Here is a 21,262-nt window from a genome sequence, read left to right as displayed (position 1 = left end):
TATGATTCATAGACTGTATCAAAGAGTACAAACAAGGAAAGATAAAAGGAGATACGAAAATCCCTTTCAGGGAACCTGTCTACTCTACAGCCGGCTTCCTAGGTCTTAAGGACGAACCTTGAATATTCCTCGGTGAGCGGAGCTTCGAAGGTGCTTCAATGGAGGTTGAAGGAGATGGAGGAGGTGGAGAGGAATCTTCAAGGGTGAAGGCTAAAGTAAATTACAATAATGAAAGATGTCTATTTTACAATTGGAAATTCTTATTTATAGACCCGGTTCGGGCCCTCTTTCTGACCTAAGTCGTGTCCTTTTGCAGGTGGGAAGACGTGGGGCCGATCGGGACTTCGTGGGGCCGGGAATCAGTTTTTTGACTGATTCCCGCAGGTCAATTCGCCGAGCTGGCCGACGAAGGCCAGCTCGTCGCGAGCTGGCCTACGGAGGCCAGTTCGTCGTGCGGCAATGCCCAGAACGCCCGCGCGTGTTTGCCGACTGTCCAAAAATGCGTTTTTCACCCGAATTCGTTCCTGCACATGCACGAAACTCTAAACAACATTAGTCCAAGGGCTAAATTGACCCGCCAATCGCTCATTTAAGTAAAAACTCTGTTTGGTGCGACTTTTGGCGGATCAATTAGCTATAAAAGATAATGGAAATCTGACGTACATGTTATTTTGGCCATATTTGCCTGAATTTACCAGAAAACGAGCCTAAACAACGAAAAGTTAATAAAACATTTCCAATTTCTAACTAACTCACACAAAAGCATATAAACGCGAGAATTGCTCGTTTATTCACGAAATAACGCTAAAACCCGTCCTAAAACCGTACCCAAAGATAGGGGTTTTTGACCCCTATCAAACCTCCTCACACTTAAAACTTTACTTGTCCCCAAGTAAACTAAAAAACTAAACCCGCAATCACAAGCAAGCTAGAAAACCTCCTGGTTTGACTAGGTGCTTGACACAATTTTGAGCATCTGTAATTACATGCATTCGGAAATACAAAGTAGAGACACGATATCCAAAAGCCGCATTTCAATTATCATAGGTCATATGTTTAAGAAAAAGGACACATGTTCAATTAAACGAGCTTAAGGGGATAGCTAAATAAACACCTCACCATAGGTAGTTCACTCAATTCACACAATTTTGGTGGCTAAAGTGTGTACTCTCGGCTTATGTTCTTGCTTAGGATTACGTTCATTTTGCATGTTCATCCGAGTTCCTCTACTATGCTATATGACTCCGATGATATCAAAAACAGCCTCGAATTGGGGTTGTAATGTGGTTAGAGGGTTAAAGGTACAACACGGGTGTTGGACGAGGTGCCGCGGCCTAATCTCCCAGGCGGACCGGGGGGTGGACACCTCATGGCGACGTAAGCGGTGATTGGCGCCGAAAGCAACCAATCGTGGAATCAAGCTGCTCGGTAGGACCGGAGCTCGGAGTATGGAAGAGTCGCCACCCATGAATGGGAAAATGAACACCGATCCCTTGCGGGAGACCGGTGAGGGTTCGGGAAACTTAGGTACGAGCCGAGAAGGCTAGCTCCTTTCCGGAGAAAGGCTACTAGGCACCCCGACATCGCCCGGTTATGAACCACCGGCCTCCTACTCAGCGTGTTAGGCGATAACGGACTAATCGCATATTTCTTTAAGTTTAAAATTCATTTGAAACCTTTTCTTTCTCGTTTTGAAAACCGTTTTGAGCATATATTATTAAAAGCCATTTTGGTAAAGAATCACCCATTTACATCAGTTCAAAATACATAGGAGAGATAGGGGGAGGAAGAAAGAATTGATTTGTTTACAATGTGATTTATGCTTCGTATTACACACTAACTCTAAACTAAACTCACTTCCCAAAAATGAGTTCATTTACATGGTTCGTACCTTAATCGCCGTTGGAACGATTTAGGTACGTTTCAAAACCCCGTTTAATGACGTTCACTCGAATCGCCGTTGAAACGACTCGAGCGTTTGAAAAATGTTGAGATGAAAGTTTTAAAAAGAAAACGTGATTAAGCATACAAGTCAATTTATTTTGTTCCAAAAACCATTTAGTTAGGAAAACAATTCAAAAGCTCTATTATTTACAATTAAAAGCAATTTTAATTACCAGCTTCGCTTAATCCGTCGTTGGAACGAATTAAGGTTTTAAAGACGTGATGTTTTAAGAAATGATTTAAAAATGACAAGAAAACGTTATTTACACTTTGGGAATATCTAGAAAAGCTTTAATTTAAACCAACAAATTAAACTCTCTTTTTGTGATTTATTTTCCCCTTTTTCACTCAATTGAACCTTACTTGAATATAATAACAACAATTAATGAATTGAATCTCAAACCCACCCAACCCAAACATATTTAAAGAATATATACCTATAGGAAATCCAAATGGAGAATAAATATACATATTTATACATATATGTAAGAATGGTAAAATAGTAATAATATATATAGATCAAATATATGATAAGGAAAGTAATAATACATATATAAGTGAAAATAAGGATAAGGCTAATTAAAATACACTTTGATTTTTATTTAAGAGATAATGTTAAGATGCAGGACAAAATTCATAAATAAGAAAATCAACTCTAAATCAAAATAGTTTTGTACATAATAACATATAGAGAATAAACTCTAAATCAAATTGATGAAAAGAAATGATATATAAACACATTAAATAAGTATATGTACAAAGTATTTAAAAATAGCTTGAAAGTATATATTACATAAATATACATATATATATAAAGGACCAAAAGCCTAAAAGTTGAGAAGGATGGACCCAAACAGCATTTTTTACATTTCAGCAGCTTTACCGACGGAAAATTCATCGGTAAACAGCCTTTAGTGACAGAAAACGTGAAATTACAGAAATGAACCAACAATTTCCAGATTTATTCAAAAGCTTTAGATTAGATCTATTCTATCGTTTTGGACCTCCGAGCTACCCAAATTGGATCATAGCCTATAACGGATATTCCTAAAACGACGTTTCTATTTTAAAACATTATTTAGAAATATTTTTAAAGCGTATAATTACAACGTTTTTATTAATCTCGAACTACCTTTAAATCGGATCACGGTTCGTATTGGGATATTAAAACGAGGTTTTTATTTTAAGACGAAACCGAACGTTTATCTAATACGAGACGAAAATTAAATAAATACGAAAAAGAATTAAATAAAACGTGATAAATAAATAAATAACTAAATAAAAATCATAACATAAAAATAAATAAATAAAGGAAATAAATTAAATAAAATAAAACGAGTCTAGTCCTCGGATAATACCTCAAGATAAGTATCTAACAGTCGAAGTCGGTCGATTCCACGAGTTGTGATTTTCCGGTTTTTTTTGTGTTTTTCGTCTTTTTAGTAAAAAATTTAACTTTTGTGAAATTCGGACTTTTTGAGAAAAAAAATATTTTTCTCAAAAAATTTCATTTTCTCTCTCTAAAAATGTCTAGAGTGAGAAAGCTCTCCAAAAATCTCTCTTTCCTTTCCTCCCACTAAATGCATGGGGATCCGTGCCTTATATAGGCATGGATCCCCGGAAACTTTGGGCGACGCCCGGCTAAAGTTAGGCGTCGCCCAAAGTAGGTTGGGCGGACGCCCAACGTCGTTGGGCGCTCGCCTAGAGGCTGCCGGGCGTGCGCGCCCAGCGGCCGTCAAGCTTGCGCCCCGCGCTGCCGGGCGCGCGTCCAACTGTCGTCAAACACGCGTCGGCTGCCGCTAGGCGTTCGCACCACGTTACTGAGCACTCGCGAGCCGTCCACTCGGCGATAGCGACTCCTACTGACCTCTCGTTTTTTTTTATTATATATTTTTGCGTTAAAAACTCCCGGAACCAACCACTTCAACCGTCTTATTTCAGGTTTTCGTCACAGGTCCTTCGACTCGGTGTCTACAGTTGCCCCTACTTTCCTATTTTGACAGTGATGTGTGTGTTTTGAAAACGTTTTTCGCTAACGCAACACATGCAATGTAAATATATTAAAGTAAAATACACGTAAAGAGTAGGAGGAAGAAATACTTGATCTCCATGTCGCAAGTTCCTTCCTCATCTTCGATCTGTCCTTGCCCCTAAATCGGCCGCGGACGGACGCTCTTTCTGGGAACCTAGTCTCTAAATCGACTGCAAGTAAAGCGGATCAATAGCAACCCTGGTCTCTAAATCGACCGCAGGTAAAATGGCTCAAAAGCAACCCCGATCTCTAAATCGACTGCGGGTAAAAATGGCTCAAAAGCAACCCTGGTCCACGGCCGCGGGTAAAATGGCTCAAAAGCAACCCTGGTCCACGACCGCGGGTAAAATGGCTCAAAAGCAACCCTGGTCCATGACCGCGGGTAAAATGGCTCAAAAGCAACCCTAGTCCACGACCGCGGGTAAAATGGCTCAAAAGCAACCCTGGTCTCTAAATCGACCGCAGGCAAAATGGCTCAATAGCAACCCTGGTCTCTAAATCGACCGCAGGTAAAATGGCTCTTTCTAGCGACCCTAGTCTCTAAATCGACCGCAGGCGTGTAGTGATGCATATAGATGGGTGAATGTAGCCTAGTCTATGGATGCATGTAAACACCTATGTGTGTGTGTGCAGGTGACTGTGCGTGTGTTTGAATGTGCATAAGTGTGGCTTATGTGTTTTGCTTTATGCGGATGTATGGACATGTGTGTATGCAAACTATGTATGTGTGGATGAGATGGTCGAATGGATTCCCTTTTCATAGGCTGGAGGATTTCGGTAGCTTTAGATCGATAAATGATGCTTCGGGCCATCCCCAAGGTGTGCAAGGACGAGGGTGAGGATAAGTTTGAAACCAAGGGTTATAAGGACGGGAATTTGGTTTTGATGAGCTTGTGTCAAGGAGAGGTATGTAGCGATGCATAGAGATGGGTGGATGTAGCCTAACCTATGGATGCATGTAAACACTTATATGTACGTATGCAGGTGACCGTGCGCGTGTTTGAATGTGCATACGTGTGGCCTATGTGTTTTGCTTTATATGGATGTATGGACATGTGGGAATGCAAACTATGTACATGTGGATGAGATGCTCGGATGGATTCCCTTTTCATAGGCTTGGAGGATTTTTGTAGCTTCAGATCGAGAAATGATGTTTCAGGCCGTCCCCAAGGAGTGCGAGGATGAGGGCGAGTATAAGTTTGAAACCAAGGGTTGTAAGGATGGGGATTTGGTTTTGATGAGCTTGTGTCAAGGGGCTCTTGCCTTTAACCAGAGTTTGACGTATTCATTTTTTCCCTAATTTTTGCCTGAGTTGCCCTTTTCGGGTTTTCAACTCAACGGGATCTCTCTGATATTCTCTATCTCTCCTTTTGCATGAACTGCCCCTAGGGGTTTTCAATTCATCTTTTCTATATCTCACCGATTTTCTCTATCTCTCCTTTTGCTTGGATCGCCTCTTTTGAGGTTTTCAATTCAACTTTTGTTCAGTTTTTTTTATTATTGTAAATGATACCGGATAGCACAGGGGGTTCATATCCACGGGCCACTTCTATGCTGAGCATTTGACGATGAGTTCATGCCCGATGCCTTTGTTAATGGAGAAGCTTCCGAAGTGAGATGGACGTTGATCTGATTGCAGGGTCGTGCTCCCGATTGAAGTTAACGTCTTGGTGTAGGTTAGAAGTTGATGCGGGCACATGCCCCTGCCAACTCGAGGTGAGATTTCACGTGCGCTCAAGCTAGGGATACTTCCGTTGGGAGTAGTTAGGGAGCAGAAACGCTTCGGTCGAAGTTTGACTCTTGAGAGGACCACATAGAAGCAGAGGAACCAGACTTCATGGAGCATGGGAGAGAGGAATAGTCTCTTTTTTTAGTTTTTTCCTTTCTTTTTTTTTAGATTTTGGATCGGTTTATGGGAGTTGAGGTGATTTCAGTTGAGATGGGGTGTCTATTGATGCAGGTGTTTTCATTGCAAATGCAACCGTCTAGCTTAAATAAAGCACTTGGCAAACATACATTGAATTGTTTACTGCTCAGTTTATTAACCACTGTCACCAAACTATGCCCTTTCGGGTTTTCACATTTTAGTTATTTTGACTCTCTCCTTTTATCCCCGGAATTTTCAAATAAGCGCCCCGTGGGGTTTTCACTTATTGGGGTGTCCCTTATTGTTGCTTAGGCCGTCCTTTGCGGATTTTCAACCTATCGGGATTTTCTTTCTTTTTTCTTTTTTTTTTAATTTTCATGAGAAGGATTCCACGATTCCCTCGAGATTGATTAAAGTTCTAAACTTTGTCGCCGCCTTCGTCTTCACTTGACTACGGATTTGATCTTTCTTCGTTAAAGTGAGCTTTTCTCGTACATTTGATTACACATTTGTTGGACAATGTCAACCGCTTTTGCCACCTTGACGCCTCTTGGCTGATCACGTCAGCTTTTGATTTATTTTCTTTTACTTCCGATTGACTTGACTTTGCCCCTGGGCCTTTTTAGCATCATTTTTTTTCTTTTTTTTTCTTCTTGTCAACTTTGAGTCATCATAGATCTAAACCCTTTCGTTGATCCTGGAACAAGGTACTTCCTTGTTGGTAGGTTAGTTGCCCCCACCTCGTTCAGAATGGCGCACTCATGTATTTGTGTCCCCTTTGGGGGAGAAATTTTTGTCGGTGCCTCAGTGCTAGTATGGTTCTGAGGGCTTGTTGCTTGCTCCTTCTTTCCTTTTCTTTTTCTCTCTTTTTTCGGACTTTATTGATTGTCGCTCAGTCTTCTTTTTGTCACAAGCCGGTGAGAACCCCTCGTTTGATGGGTCCATGCCTGACTTATCATTGTAGAGCCAGGGAATCGCTTCTCATGATTTATTTTCTTTTCTTTTCTTTACTCTCTTAATTTTCTCTCTTCAGTGGTTAAGTACTGAGCAATAAGTATATTCTAGAGCTTACGTCCATGCAATGATAGAAGCAGGAATATCTCAATTGAGTGAATATCGAATGTAAGTACGTATATTTGGGATAAAATTTGCGGAAACGAAATTTCATTGAATTCAAAAGGAACGTTTGATAACATCTTGTGGGATAGAAGATAAAATAAAAGACAAGGATAAAGACTACAAGTGCAATCCTTTCTCTCATGCTACCTCAGGAAGCTTTAGGTTCTTCCGCTTCATAAGTGTCCTCAATCTCGAGAACTTCTTCTTTAGATTATCCTGATCCGTTGTAGACTTCACCATTCAAGGAACAAGTCGAAGGCTTCATCTGTTGAGAAGGATCTGGGTCACTTATCTTTCCAGCTTCGATGAGATCTTGGATTTCATGCTTCAACCTCATGCAAGTGCTTGTTTCGTGACCATGTTTCTGGTGGAAGTGGCAGTAGCCCCTGCGTTTGACTAATTCAGTGGTTTGACCTCCCGTGGCTGGTAGAGGGTGAAGTATGTCATGCATTCGTAGACTCTCCAACACTTCAAACAAGGGTTGAGTGAAAGTGGAGAATTCCCTTCCCTCCCTTCTATACTGAGTGGGCGATGGAGGGCGAACAACCCTGGTAATCTCATGTCCCCGATGGTGTGGATCTTGTTGTGTTCGTGAAATATGGTGTGAGACTACCCTTGGTGGAGTGAATGTTTGTGGATTAACTTGTACGCGAGCTGGAACATAGGTTTCTCCACGGCAGCTTTCGGGATCTCCGCAACCAGTGACTCGCTCAGGACCTCCCTGACCAATCTTTTCAGCTCTATCTTGAATTCATCTGAAGCAAGGATATCGGGAAGAACTCGCTCGATTTCTGCTCTGAGATTGAAACCTCCTATCATCTCTTGGGAATTTTCACCCCCCTCATGCTTAATATTCTCCGGATCATTAAGAGCACGTTTGAACTCATCAGAAAAGATGTATTTGGCTAAAGCCCCTTGCACACGGCGACCCCTTTCCTTTTTCTCGATCCTTCAATAGCAATGGCCAACATTTCCTTGTTTTCTTCTATAATGGGCTCGACTGACTCGAGCATATGTGCAAGCTCTGCGAGAGAGGTTTGCAAGCCACTCATCTGATAGTTCATGACGAACTGTGAGTAGCTCTCAGGGAGGGACTGTAGAAGTAAGTTTTCACTTAGTTCATGGTCCATCGCATCTCCAATACTAGAAAACTTGGTTATGAGGCTGATCATCTTGGCACAATGTACCATCACAGATGTGCCCTCCTGCATCTTGCTTTTATATAACTCTTTGGTTATTTCGAAGCGCTCGCACCGAGTTTCTATCACAAATAGCTCTTTAAGGTGCTTGACCATGGAAGAGGCATCCATATCTGAATGTAGTTGCCTTTTAACCTCCGGTGTCAATGATGCAAGTATGATGTCCCCTACTTGATCGTCATCAGCTTTATGCTTCAAGTAAGCATAAACCTCTTGGTAGGGAGCATCATCCATTGGGTAAGGGGGTATCGGTGTATCAAGTACATACCCTTTCCTTTCGAACTTCAAAACAATTTTGAGGTTACGAAACCAGTCGGTGAAGTTTGAACCATTCAATTTGTTATCGGTAAGGATGTAACGCAGATCGGTGTTAGTCATGATTTTAAGAGTGTGTGTTTAAACAAAACCTGAGAGTGAGAAAGAGTAGACGTATGTCATTCATTTGCTTTAAAGTATAACAATCTAGAGTTATAGGCCTTTTAATTTATTTCAGATTGCTCCCACTATTTCGCCAAATTAATAGCCCTCCATATTAATTCGAAGAATTTCACAAATCCTTTAGTGAGCTAGGATCCTAACTCCTGAGATTTCGCCTTGAGTTTGCTCAACAAGCTAGTCTCATTTGTTAGGTAGATTCATGTAATCAATCACATCTCGAATGTGACTCCTAGGTTATTGGGTTACTAACCACATTAGTAACTAACATGTTATTCACATTAATCCCAACCATATTGCCCATTAGTTTATGACAACATGAGTTTGCTCATCCAATTATCATAATCTAATTTAAGTATTACCCCATATTCATGAAAGAATAACTTTCGATAATTCAGGTGTTACCATAAGACCCCGAGCTTGAGTTTGCTCAACAACCCAAAGGCCCCTAGTACTGCCGGCTGAATTATAATATTAGGGAGGGGCAACCGATTTTAATAACTTGCTTATTTACTTAACTTTTAACGAGGGATTTTATTTAAGTCTCATAATCTAACTTAGTCTTGATTTGCTTTAGCATACATCAGACATACATACATTCACATACATTGGCGTTATGGACATATCATCTAAATTATTCCGTCGAGCCAGAGACGGAATAAAAGGCCAAACCTAAGGAAATACTAACTATTACATATTTCTCTTTAGGTCCTCCGTCTTCTCCATGGCGCCTTGAAATTACATATTAATTTCTATACTACTATAAGAAAACTTCAATTGAATTGAAGGGAATCAGATGAGAGGAGAAATTACAATAGATAGTAGAAAGGCAGGACGCGCATGCCCTATTTCAAAAATACCAAAAGACTAAAAGAGGGTCCAAATATGTCCATAACTCCAAACATGCATAGACTCAATTAAATAAATTTAATTGGTTGATTACATAACCGACTTATGTAATATTTAGGTTAATCACATTAACTCGTCAAATTAACTTTCATCCAATTTTACTTCTAATCGTTTTGTATCTTTATATTAATCCTTAGATTAATATAACCATATAAAACGTCGATTATGCATGTCCCAATTATTTTGATTTCAATTGATTTAACACTTTGATTTACAACTTGGTAAAAATAAACTTTTAAACGAATTTTTCATTCGATAATCAAAACAGAAAACTATTAATTTCTGAAACATATATATATATATATATAAATTATATTCAAGCCGATTTGTAACAATTAAAATCAAGTGGGATTCGGGCCGGGGTCCGAAACTGTCGCGCCGTGAGGCGCGACCCGAGCCGCTGTCGTATTTATTTTTTTTATAAAATATATATATATATATCAGATTTTAAAACGGTTTTAAAAACGATTTTCAGAAATAGGAAAAACTACAATAGATTTCCGTTTTATCATTTAGAATTAATAAAACTAATTTTATTAACCTAACTATAAAACTAATAGATTTTGTTACAATGATTATCAACCGAAATAATTAGGAACATACGCATAATCAATTTTAATTAACAATTAACTAAAATTTATTTATCTTTAGAATTAATTAATCAAACAATTTGTTAATTAATCCTAACCATAAATATTTATTCAATCCTATTGAAAACTTCTAAATTTTCATATATGAAATAACGGATTTAACGATGGCTCTGATACCACTGAAGGAAATTAAGGCTAAGGTATAGCAGCGGAAATATAAAAAATTTAGCCTACTTCCTTTTAACCATAGGATCCGTTAATCGTTATTTCATATAAAGAGGGATAAGAAGGAATACCTTTCGATGAACAATCTACCGTTGTTAAAGAAGCGCCCACAAATCTTCTCCGAGATTCCAACCACAAAGTATAACACGGTGAGGTTAAGATGGAATCACCCTTATGAGATGCAACCAAATTAGATTGCCTCTAATTAACCAACACAAGATCAAAGAGAAAAAGAGATGGATGCGATTAATCAATTGACGGAAGCCGTATGAATTCTTGTCCACGAACTAGGGGATGCGAATTCACTCTCTCTTACTTAATGTAGGTTTCGAAAATCACAATAAGGGGGGGATTAGCTTGGTCGAAATTCTCATAGGGAGGGGGTATATATAGTCGCTTGTATCTAAACCCTAGTTAGATAGGAATAGGTTACTTAATAGGAATTCCATTCGGAATAGGATTCCTAATTATTATCTTATAATATATCAAATACATTTAGGATAATAATAAATAACCTAATTGGATAATAATAGGAGTATATTAATCTAATTAAAACTCCTAAGTTAATTATCTCTTAATTAATTTAATTCACAAACCTAATCAAATTAGGATTAATGGAATTAAAATAATTCTTTATTTACTATATATAAATTGTGGCCCCCTCTATATAAATGGGCCTTACTGGGCTCAATTGGGCTTCCATCTATTAATCATATCCATCTCTTTTTTGGTTCCAAGTCTTATGTGTGATCCATTAGGTTCTTACTACTTCTGGCCGTATGCAACTATTAAATTAATTTCTTCAAGAATTATATTTAATCCTTGCATAACGGAATGATGTACTGAGTATGTTATAGGCAAGTCTGTAATCATTCCCCCAGAGTCCGTTAAGAAGACAGGTTGATTCTGTCGTTAACCCTTCCGTATTAGTTACAGTATAATTCGATCCTTTATCAACTATATCCTTGAACTGAATCTTATGACTATGGGTGATGTCAAGTCACATATAGCGAGATGTTCGTTTTACTTGTACAGGCCGAGTCAACTCAAATAGATAGGTTAAGTGAAATCTGTATTTCTACTCTTAAGCTATCACCTTGCAAGGATTTAGAGTCGAGTCTTCCACAAGCGATCCTTGGATATATCTCCCATTAATCGGGAGTGATAAATGCTCAATCCAATGTATAACTACCCTGACATTACTTCCTGTGACACCCAACCTTTGCAGTTCACACCCCAGAGTCATCTCTGTTAAGGATCGTGGGACCACAGGATCAAAGTCTCACATTCAGTAATTCAGGATGACCAATTAACATTCCTTTGAGTCTGAGGATTACTTATACCTATTAATACCAATGAGATGAACATGTGACAAGGATGAATCTACCCATCCTGTTATCTCAAATCGGATCCCCAATCCTAATGAACGACGTTTCATCGGATCTATGTAACTGTCCAGATATCTATATATATGAAGCTTGTGAGATCAGCTTTCTGTCGGACAGAAGACATTGTTACATACAAGTCTCAACAGTGATATATCAATCCTAAACATATCACTTGACTTGGGGTGGTTTTAAGTTTATTAGTTTATTATAAAGTTTTGTCTCACTTCATGCTTGTATGAACACTTTATAATCACTTTAAACAAACTTACGGATTTCCTTTTATTAGACTTTATATAGTGCTTAAAAGGGATTGCATTTATATAGTTATAAAACATATATCTCATTAAAACAAATGATATAAAGAACAATTCATTTACATTAAGTTTGTATCCTGCAACAATTGACTATAGGACACCAAACCCCAACACTGTTATGCACACATTAGTATGAACCCTACAAGTTTACCTCGTAATGCTTCACAAGCTGTATAATGTTAAATGACGCTCGACACGACTGAGACTTGTGAGATTGAGACGACCCTCCTGATGAGTAAAATTCCCTAGGACGCTAGGTAGATGAGAGTGTACCCCGATGATATCCGTGACGTGTAGATACATTCCAGGGGTAGCGACATGAGTGGGGGGAATGACATACTTGGTACATCGACATGACTCACGATCTAAAAAAAACAACATAAGCGACTATGTATGAGGTGTATGTTAGGGATTGTTATCATCGGTTGTAATGACGTACTTCGAAGATACGGGGCGTTATACGGGCTGATGTGACGCTCATGGTATGTCCGAGACCTAAACAGACCATGATGGAGACGTGCGGGGCATGTGTCCATAGTTTACCTGGTAACGATACTGATAGCAGGGAACCGCCTTTCTAGGAGACACAAGTTTCCTGAAACAAACCGACATAGAGGGTGTGTCCTAAACTAGAAGCAAGCGGGACGAGACCACCACATATGGGGCGTGGGTCAATGGTTAGTTTAAACCCAAGATACAAATACGTAGACGTACCAACGGAACCTTGGCGTGCTATGCAGAAAATGGTAACACACGGGGTGTGCCTCAAACAGGTTAAGGCATAAGGAAGACGCGAGTGACATACGTGATGTGCGCCAATTGTCAGCTTCTCTCGGAAAGCAACTATTACAATGATGGGTATTATCTGACGGGATAACGAACACGGAATTCCCGACACTCGAGGTACGAATAGGATGCATACGTCAACGTACGAGGTATGTGCCAATTATTAACTCCTACTTGGCTCACTAGTATCTTGACATAGTGGTTTGAAACGTGGTGCGTTCAGGAAATACGATGACGTACATGGTATGCCTTAGAGGTAGCCAAAAGGAATGATGGGAGTCCCAACTTGATGTGCCCCCACGATTGACTTATACGAGCGATATGATGGCCTAATTTTGGGCTTTCGACCGTCGTGGGGGAAACCCAACATGCTAGGTACGAGACACGAATAGGGTACACATACGACACACGTATTATCTGACCAACTTTAGGCATAGATGAAGCACAAAAATGACTCAAGAGGTACCTCCTAACAACATTGGAGGTGTCAGCTACACACGATACCGACACGCAGGGTGCAGTCTAAGGATTAACTCAAGCTAGAGACATAAATACCTCGATGAATTTGCGGACATCGGTGCGTCTGGTGGAATGAGAGGTGTCCTAATCCGATCGAGGTACCAACGAGACGGAAACGACAACTTACCTGGTATGTGTCAATGGTCAATTTGTTTCATAGCGCAAACCCGACGACGATATGTTTTATGAGAATCCCTAAAGATCTTACGTGGATATGTATGACGTATTTGGTCCATCATCGATATTTGAGATACCAGCAATGACACACAGGGTAGACTGGAACCTATCACTATGAACAATTTGAGGGGCAATGAAGGCGCAAACCAAGACTTTCGAGGCAAGTGCCAAATGTTGGACTTAGACGCGGTACGAACAATTCGATACTACCGATACGAGCGAGACCCAAATAGCGACACATAGGGCATATGTCTCAGACTCGTAAATAAGGCAATTCGGAGTTTGGGGTGCATGGACAATGGTAGCAACGATGTAGGGGGAGCATGTCGAGGATTCTACAATATAAACAAACCGTCGTTTGAGGCGTACTCAAGACATGAGTGACGACTTACGGGGCATACGTCGAAAGTTTGACAGGAGCCTCATGACATGAACGACTCAGTGTGTCAAGGTGTAAGCGGGACGCTCGAGACGGGCCATAGGGGGCGTGCCTAATGGTATGACTTGGACTCGACGACCTGAATCACCCTATACAACAGGTATGTGTCAAAATTTTGACTCGAACTTGACGATACAAATGACTCGATATTGGAGATATAAGCGAGATGCATGTGATGACATATATGAACTTGCCCCAGATTCGACTTGAACTCAATGACATGAATGACTCGACATTTGACCTGCGAACAGGACGTACCAAACCGCGTATGGGGGGGTGTGCCACAAGCTTAACCCTGACTGGATGGTATAAACGACTCAGTCTTTGATATGTGAGTAAGGTGTGAGGGATGACACACGGAACGTGCGTCAAAGGTCGGTCTAGAATTGGATAGCCTAATGACATATTCGTGGACTACAAATATTGCCGACGATAAGGCGACATGTGGGGCACATTTTGACAAGGCCCAACGTATGACTAAAGCGCAAGCGGTGACATACGGGATATGCACCGAAAGCTGATACGTGTTCGAAGGACTAGTGTCACATGTTTGGAATACTGACGTGTTACGATATATGATGACACACCTGGTATGTCTCATATCGATTTGCCCATTTTTGAAGATGCGACAGGGTGTCTCAAGAAGGCCAAGGATGCGCGGGTTACCTTAGTACAATGACGTGTCGATATACAAGGTACGGCCGAGAGTACCAATGGGGCATGAGGATGACCTACTAGCTAAGAGGTTAGTGCAATGACGCATGGATTTATTAGATGTGACAAGGTGACATATAAGGCGCCAGTCAAAGTGCGGATGTGACGCGATGACTACGTATGAAACGTGCGTCCGAGGGTCAACGTGAACCTGGGGTCCGGACAGTGGGATGATGTAAATACGAGGGGGCATTATGACGACCCACATGGCGCACCTAAAGGTACAAATGGGAAGTGTGGACAACACACCAGTTAAGGGATCGTTTCGGGGCTCAGGGTATTGCTCACAACTCTGAAATGCGGAGGTGCTATGTATGGACTACATCCCCAGATGCGAATGATGACACGTAAGCGAGATTCGTGTGAAACAGTTGACTCGACCATAAGGTACCGAACGTAACTTTGGAGCATAGGTGCACGGTGCATCGACATATGTGGCATGTCTTAGCGTACGAAGGTCATGATGACGACTTACGAGATGAGAGGTCTGGATAATATAACAACGTAATTTGGAATCACATGGGCATTGTGTATAGCACGGTGACATACGTGGGTATGTCTTGAGATACGAAAGGGACGTGACAACGACCCGTGAGATTATGGTTCTATTTGAGTTCAAGGTACCAGTCACAATCTTGAGATGTGTTGGCTAAGGCGTAGCGACATACAGGGTATGTCTTGAGACATAAGTAGGACGTGTATGAGACATGTGACGAATGGTTAATTCGAGTCTCGGGGGAATCGATGTCATGACAATGTTTCTTTTTTTTTTTTGAACTATCGATAAGTTGTCGGCGACGTGGCGACACACATAGTACGTCTCGAGTCGACCATGCAGAAAGTGAACGGAACTTGCCCCACGATGCGAATGTTATGACAAACGAGGTATGACCACCAAGCAGTTTGGATCTGGCAAGGATGCATATCTAACGAACAGTATTCCCAACCATGATAGAGGGAGGCGGAGTACGTCGTGACATATGGGATATGTCTCTGGATGACTTAAACACGATGGCGAAGACGCATGTGACAGGTCACGATGCAGGCGGTACACCCCCTATCGGTATGAACAAGACGATAAAGATATGTGCGACATATCTCACACAAAGTATAACCTGGCGAAGACGTAGAGAACACCTCAGGGTCTAAGGGTAGACCACTTGACGGGTATGTGAGACATGGTAAAGATGTGCGAGATACATCACGACATACGGGGTATGTCTTCTGTTACACGGGATATGGCTCTGGACTAGTGTATCTGATATGGAAGATGCATATGCGACCTATCGCGATGTACGACCTTGACAATACCCGAACATACGTGATGCACGGTGGTGCATCGAGTACACGTCTTGACTGGTCTATAGCTGACGTGATGGAGACACATGGGACACTTCACGACATGGAAGATGGGACGAGGTAAGGACGTATGGGATACGTCACGGCCCAAATGGTATGCCTTTCGTCTAACGTATATAACATGGTGAACAAGCACCTGATATGCCCTGACATATGGGGCATGCAACTCATGCCCCTTGCTTGGCGCAAGGAATGAGGCGAAGATGTACATGATGCGTTATGACACACATGGTACCCCTTCTGACCGGTGTGTAATGACATGGTAGAGACACAAGGAATGGATCATAATATACGAGGCACAGCAGGGAAAGGACATGTGGTATACGTCATAGCATAATGGGTACGCCCCTTGATCGGTGTCTGAATGATTAATGGAAAATGCATGGGGGTGCGTTATGTCCTCAGGGGTACGACAAAGTAAAGATGCAAGGAATACGTCACCACATGACAGGTGGGACTCCTGACGGGTGGACGCGTGATGACACGACACAACAAGGACATAGGGGATACGTCACGAGAGAACAGTACGCCTCTTGACAGGGTAAGGACATATTGGAGGTGTCGTGACATACGGGGTATGCCAAAATAAAGGCGTATGGGATACGCCATGACATAAGGGTTGTACCTTCTGACTAGTGCCTGGGATACGAGAGAAATGTACGAGGTAAGCTACCATATATACAGTATGCTAAGGCGAAGACGGATAGGATACGTCACAACATAATGGACATGCCTCCTAGCTAGCATACAAACGACACGGTGAAGATGCACGAGACGTGGCAAGGACGCATAGGATGCGTCCCAACACCTAGGTATGACAAGGCAAAGACGTATGGGATACATCACGACATAACTAGTATGCCTCCAGAATGACACGCGACGCTGGGGTCGACTCTTTCTCACATTCCTAATAAATACGTCCTAAGTCTACGAAACCTAGAATGGCTGCACGCAATTTGGTTAGCATGCAACGCTCTATACGATATGACTGCAATGATTCGTTAAGCATAGAATGCATTATAACTTAAATTTGACTCGACTAATGTTCAACAAGACATAAATCTATACAAACAAACTAGTTAGCGAAAATCGTAATAATGCGTAAGTAGATCGCAATAAGAGAAAGAAAACGTTAGATAACAATCACAATCATCACATCATCTCTCTTCCATCCTTATTCCTCCACACACTCGTTGGTCCAAGTCTCTTTCCTAGGATTTTGGTATGGGCTCACATCGTGGTCCAGAGGACGCGTGATGCCGTCGATTTTTGCGGAAAAATAAATTATCCATCAAACAATACAATTCGTTTTGACGTATCAACGTTCAGTGACTAAGATATCGACCAAATGGATTGTCCTTTCGAATAACTCGTCTCTTGTTATTTCGCGAGACGCATTCGTTCGGGTTTTGATTCCCTTTTGAGCGTATCTCGGATTTAGACGCGGTACGAGTTATTCTTCTGGTTCAATTGTTCGTTATTGATAATGACTCGTTCCCTTTTATTTGCGTGGGTTCGTGTCTCGATTTTTGGATTACAACGGGATCTTTTTGGATCTATCGAGAGACATAACCACGTGTTTATTTAGTGATGAAATCACTTTTGATTTTAAGGAACAGACTCATCGTGTAACGCATTTGTTTTTAGCGTTAAGAATCCGTTTGCTCGTTTTGGCTACGTAAAAAGACGGCGAGTCTTATTTGAGCGCACGGTAATCTTTCGGCTAGCAACAAGTTTTTATTTCTTCCAATCTACGGGATATATCTCCCTTGTGTGGTTATAGAAAATCAACGTTTCGTTGAATCGCATGCTTATTCGAAGCAGGGATATCACCGTTCTTTTTCATTTAGGCACGAGTCAAGTAAACACGCAGATCGGGCCATACTTCTTGTAGTTTTGGTAACGGTCGACATGATCGAGTCATTAGTCAAACCCACAGTCTCGTCCATATGGCGCAATTATGCAGTTTAGCTTAATTTGGCTTTATGATTTTAAACGGCGTACATACCGGCTCGAGGCACGTATTTAACGGCATTGGTTCATTTTCTTTAAATACCCTCGGGATGGATATACATCGTAGATACAGAATGACTTTGGTCGTTTGTTTATTTTTGCTTTTCTTTTCTTTAGTCACTTTTGCGGATACATCCATTTCGCTTAAGAACAACACAAGGCGTAATGTAAGAGCTCTTTTTTCATTCGGAAGGGACGGGCCACGTTTATGAATCTCTTTACGTTACAACGGGGTCGTTCGAAACAGAAATGTTCTTTGTTTTCGTTTTGTCATAATCTCGTTTTATCCCAACTTATTTAAAGAGTGTGAATAACGGCTACTGTTAATATAGTCTTTTGAATCGAGATATAACTATCCTTAATACCAAACCGATTCATACTAATACGTGCTTACGTCATAACGTATTTCCTGAACATGTGCCTTCTTCGGGACACGGAAAGGGACCAGGTGGGTCGCACAAGTTCATTCGTACGAGATGACTAAGTCGTCTTTAGTTCGAATCGTTTCGATGTTTTGGGGTAGTTTGTATATCGGTTTAAGAGTATATATTAACGCATCGTTTCATTTTCTTTACATATTTTAGGATTAGACACGTATCATGGCAATTTGAAAACACGAATTGATTCATTCATCACATCAAAAATAGTAACGGGTAATCCTATGGCAACTTCTAAGGCTACTATATGCTGACACGGCTGATCGCGGGACCTCACAGGACCACACAAATTCGAACCCTTTGGTGCCTTACTGTAAGGGGGAACTTACGTTAGCCTCTTTCGAGCGACGAATGGACTCTCGCTAGAGGTTTCGCGGAAATTACCCAAAAGGTTTGCAATAATGCTTATGAATGCATACGAAAAGAAATAATACGATCCGTCCCCGTTAAGGGCTTAATACACGCCTTCCGGAATCAAATTTCTCGCTTCCCCAGCAGAGTCGCCACTTGTTGGACGAGGTGCCGCGGCCTAATCTCCCGGGCGGACCGGGGGGTGGACACCTCATGGCGACATAAGCGGTGATTGGCGCCGAAAGCAACCAATCGTGGAATCAAGCTGCTCGGCAGGACCGGAGCTCGGAGTATGGAAGAGTCGCCACCCACGAATGGGAAAATGAACACCGATCCCTTGCGGGAGACCGGTGAGGGTTCGGAAAACTTAGGTACGAGCCGAGAAGGCTAGCTCCTTTCCGGAGAAAGGCTACTAGGCACCCCGACATCGCCCGGTTATGAACCACCGGCCTCCTACTCAGCGTGTTAGGCGATAACGGACTAATCGCATATTTCTTTAAGTTTAAAATTCATTTGAAACCTTTTCTTTCTCGTTTTGAAAACCGTTTTGAGCATATATTATTAAAAGCCATTTTAGTAAAGAATCACCCATTTACATCAGTTCAAAATACATAGGAGAGATAGGGGGAGGAAAAAAGAATTGATTTGTTTACAATGTGATTTATGCTTCGTATTACATACTAACTCTAAACTAAACTCACTTCCCAAAAATGAGTTCATTTACATGGTTCGTACCTTAATCGCCGTTGGAACGATTTAGGTACGTTTCAAAACCCCGTTTAATGACGTTCACTCGAATCGCCGTTGGAACGACTCGAGCGTTTGAAAAATGTTGAGATGAAAGTTTTAAAAAGAAAACGTGATTAAGCATACAAGTCAATTTATTTTGTTCCAAAAACCATTTAGTTAGGAAAACAATTCAAAAGCTCTATTATTTACAATTAAAAGCAATTTTAATTACCAGCTTCGCTTAATCCGTCGTTGGAACGAATTAAGGTTTTAAAGACGTGATATTTTAAGAAATGATTTAAAAATGACAAGAAAACGTTATTTACACTTTGGGAATATCTAGAAAAGCTTTAATTTAAACCAACAAATTAAACTCTATTTTTGTGATTTATTTTCCCCTTTTTCACTCAATTGAACCTTACTTGAATATAATAACAACAATTAATGAATTGAATCTCAAACCCACCCAACCCAAACATATTTAAAGAATATATACCTATAGGAAATCCAAATGGAGAATAAATATACATATTTATATATATATATGTAAGAATGGTAAAATAGTAATAATATATATAGATCAAATATATGATAAGGAAAGTAATAATACATATATAAGTGAAAATAAGGATAAGGCTAATTAAAATACACTTTGATTTTTATTTAAGAGATAGTGTTAAGATGGAGGACAAAATTCATAAATAAGAAAATCAACTCTAAATCAAAATAGTTTTGTACATAATAACATATAGAGAATAAACTCTAAATCAAATTGATGAAAAGAAATAATATATAAACACATTAAATAAGTATATGTACAAAGTATTTAAAAATAGCTTGAAAGTATATATTACATAAATATACATATATATATAAAGGACCAAAAGCCTAAAAGTTGAGAAGGAGGGACCCAAACAGTATTTTTTACATTTCAGCAGCTTTACCGACGGAAAATCCGTCGGTAAACAGCCTTTAGTGACAGAAAATGTGAAATTACAGAAATGAACCAACAATTTCCAGATTTATTCAAAAGCTTTAGATTAGATCTATTCTATCGTTTTGGACCTCCGAGCTACCCAAATTGGATCATAGCCTATAACGGATATTCCTAAAACGACGTTTCTATTTTAAAACATTATTTAGAAATATTTTTAAAGCGTATAATTACAACGTTTTTATTAATCCCGAACTACCTTTAAATCGGATCACGGTTCGTATTGGGATATTAAAACGAGGTTTTTATTTTAAGACGAAACCGAACGTTTATCTAATACGAGACGAAAATTAAATAAATACGAAAAAGAATTAAATAAAACGTGATAAATAAATAAATAACTAAATAAAAATCATAACATAAAAATAAATAAATAAAGGAAATAAATTAAATAAAATAAAACGAGTCTAGTCCTCGGATAATACCTCAAGATCGGTATCTGACAGTCGAAGTCGGTCGATTCCACGAGTTGTGATTTTCCGGTTTTTTTTTTGTGTTTTTCGTCTTTTTAGTAAAAATTTTAACTTTTGGGAAATTCGGACTTTTTGAGAAAAAAAATATTTTTCTCAAAAAATTTCACTCTCTCTCTTTAAAAATGTCTAGAGTGAGAAAGCTCTCCAAAAATCCCTCTCTCCTTTCCTCCCATTAAATACATGGGGATCCGTGCCTTATATAGGCATGGATCCCCGGAAACTTTGGGCGACGCCCGGCTAGAGGCTGCC

Source organism: Euphorbia lathyris, chromosome 3, assembly GCF_963576675.1.
Source record: "Euphorbia lathyris chromosome 3, ddEupLath1.1, whole genome shotgun sequence".
NCBI lineage: Eukaryota > Viridiplantae > Streptophyta > Magnoliopsida > Malpighiales > Euphorbiaceae > Euphorbia > Euphorbia lathyris.
Note: the sequence above shows the minus strand (reverse complement) of the source record.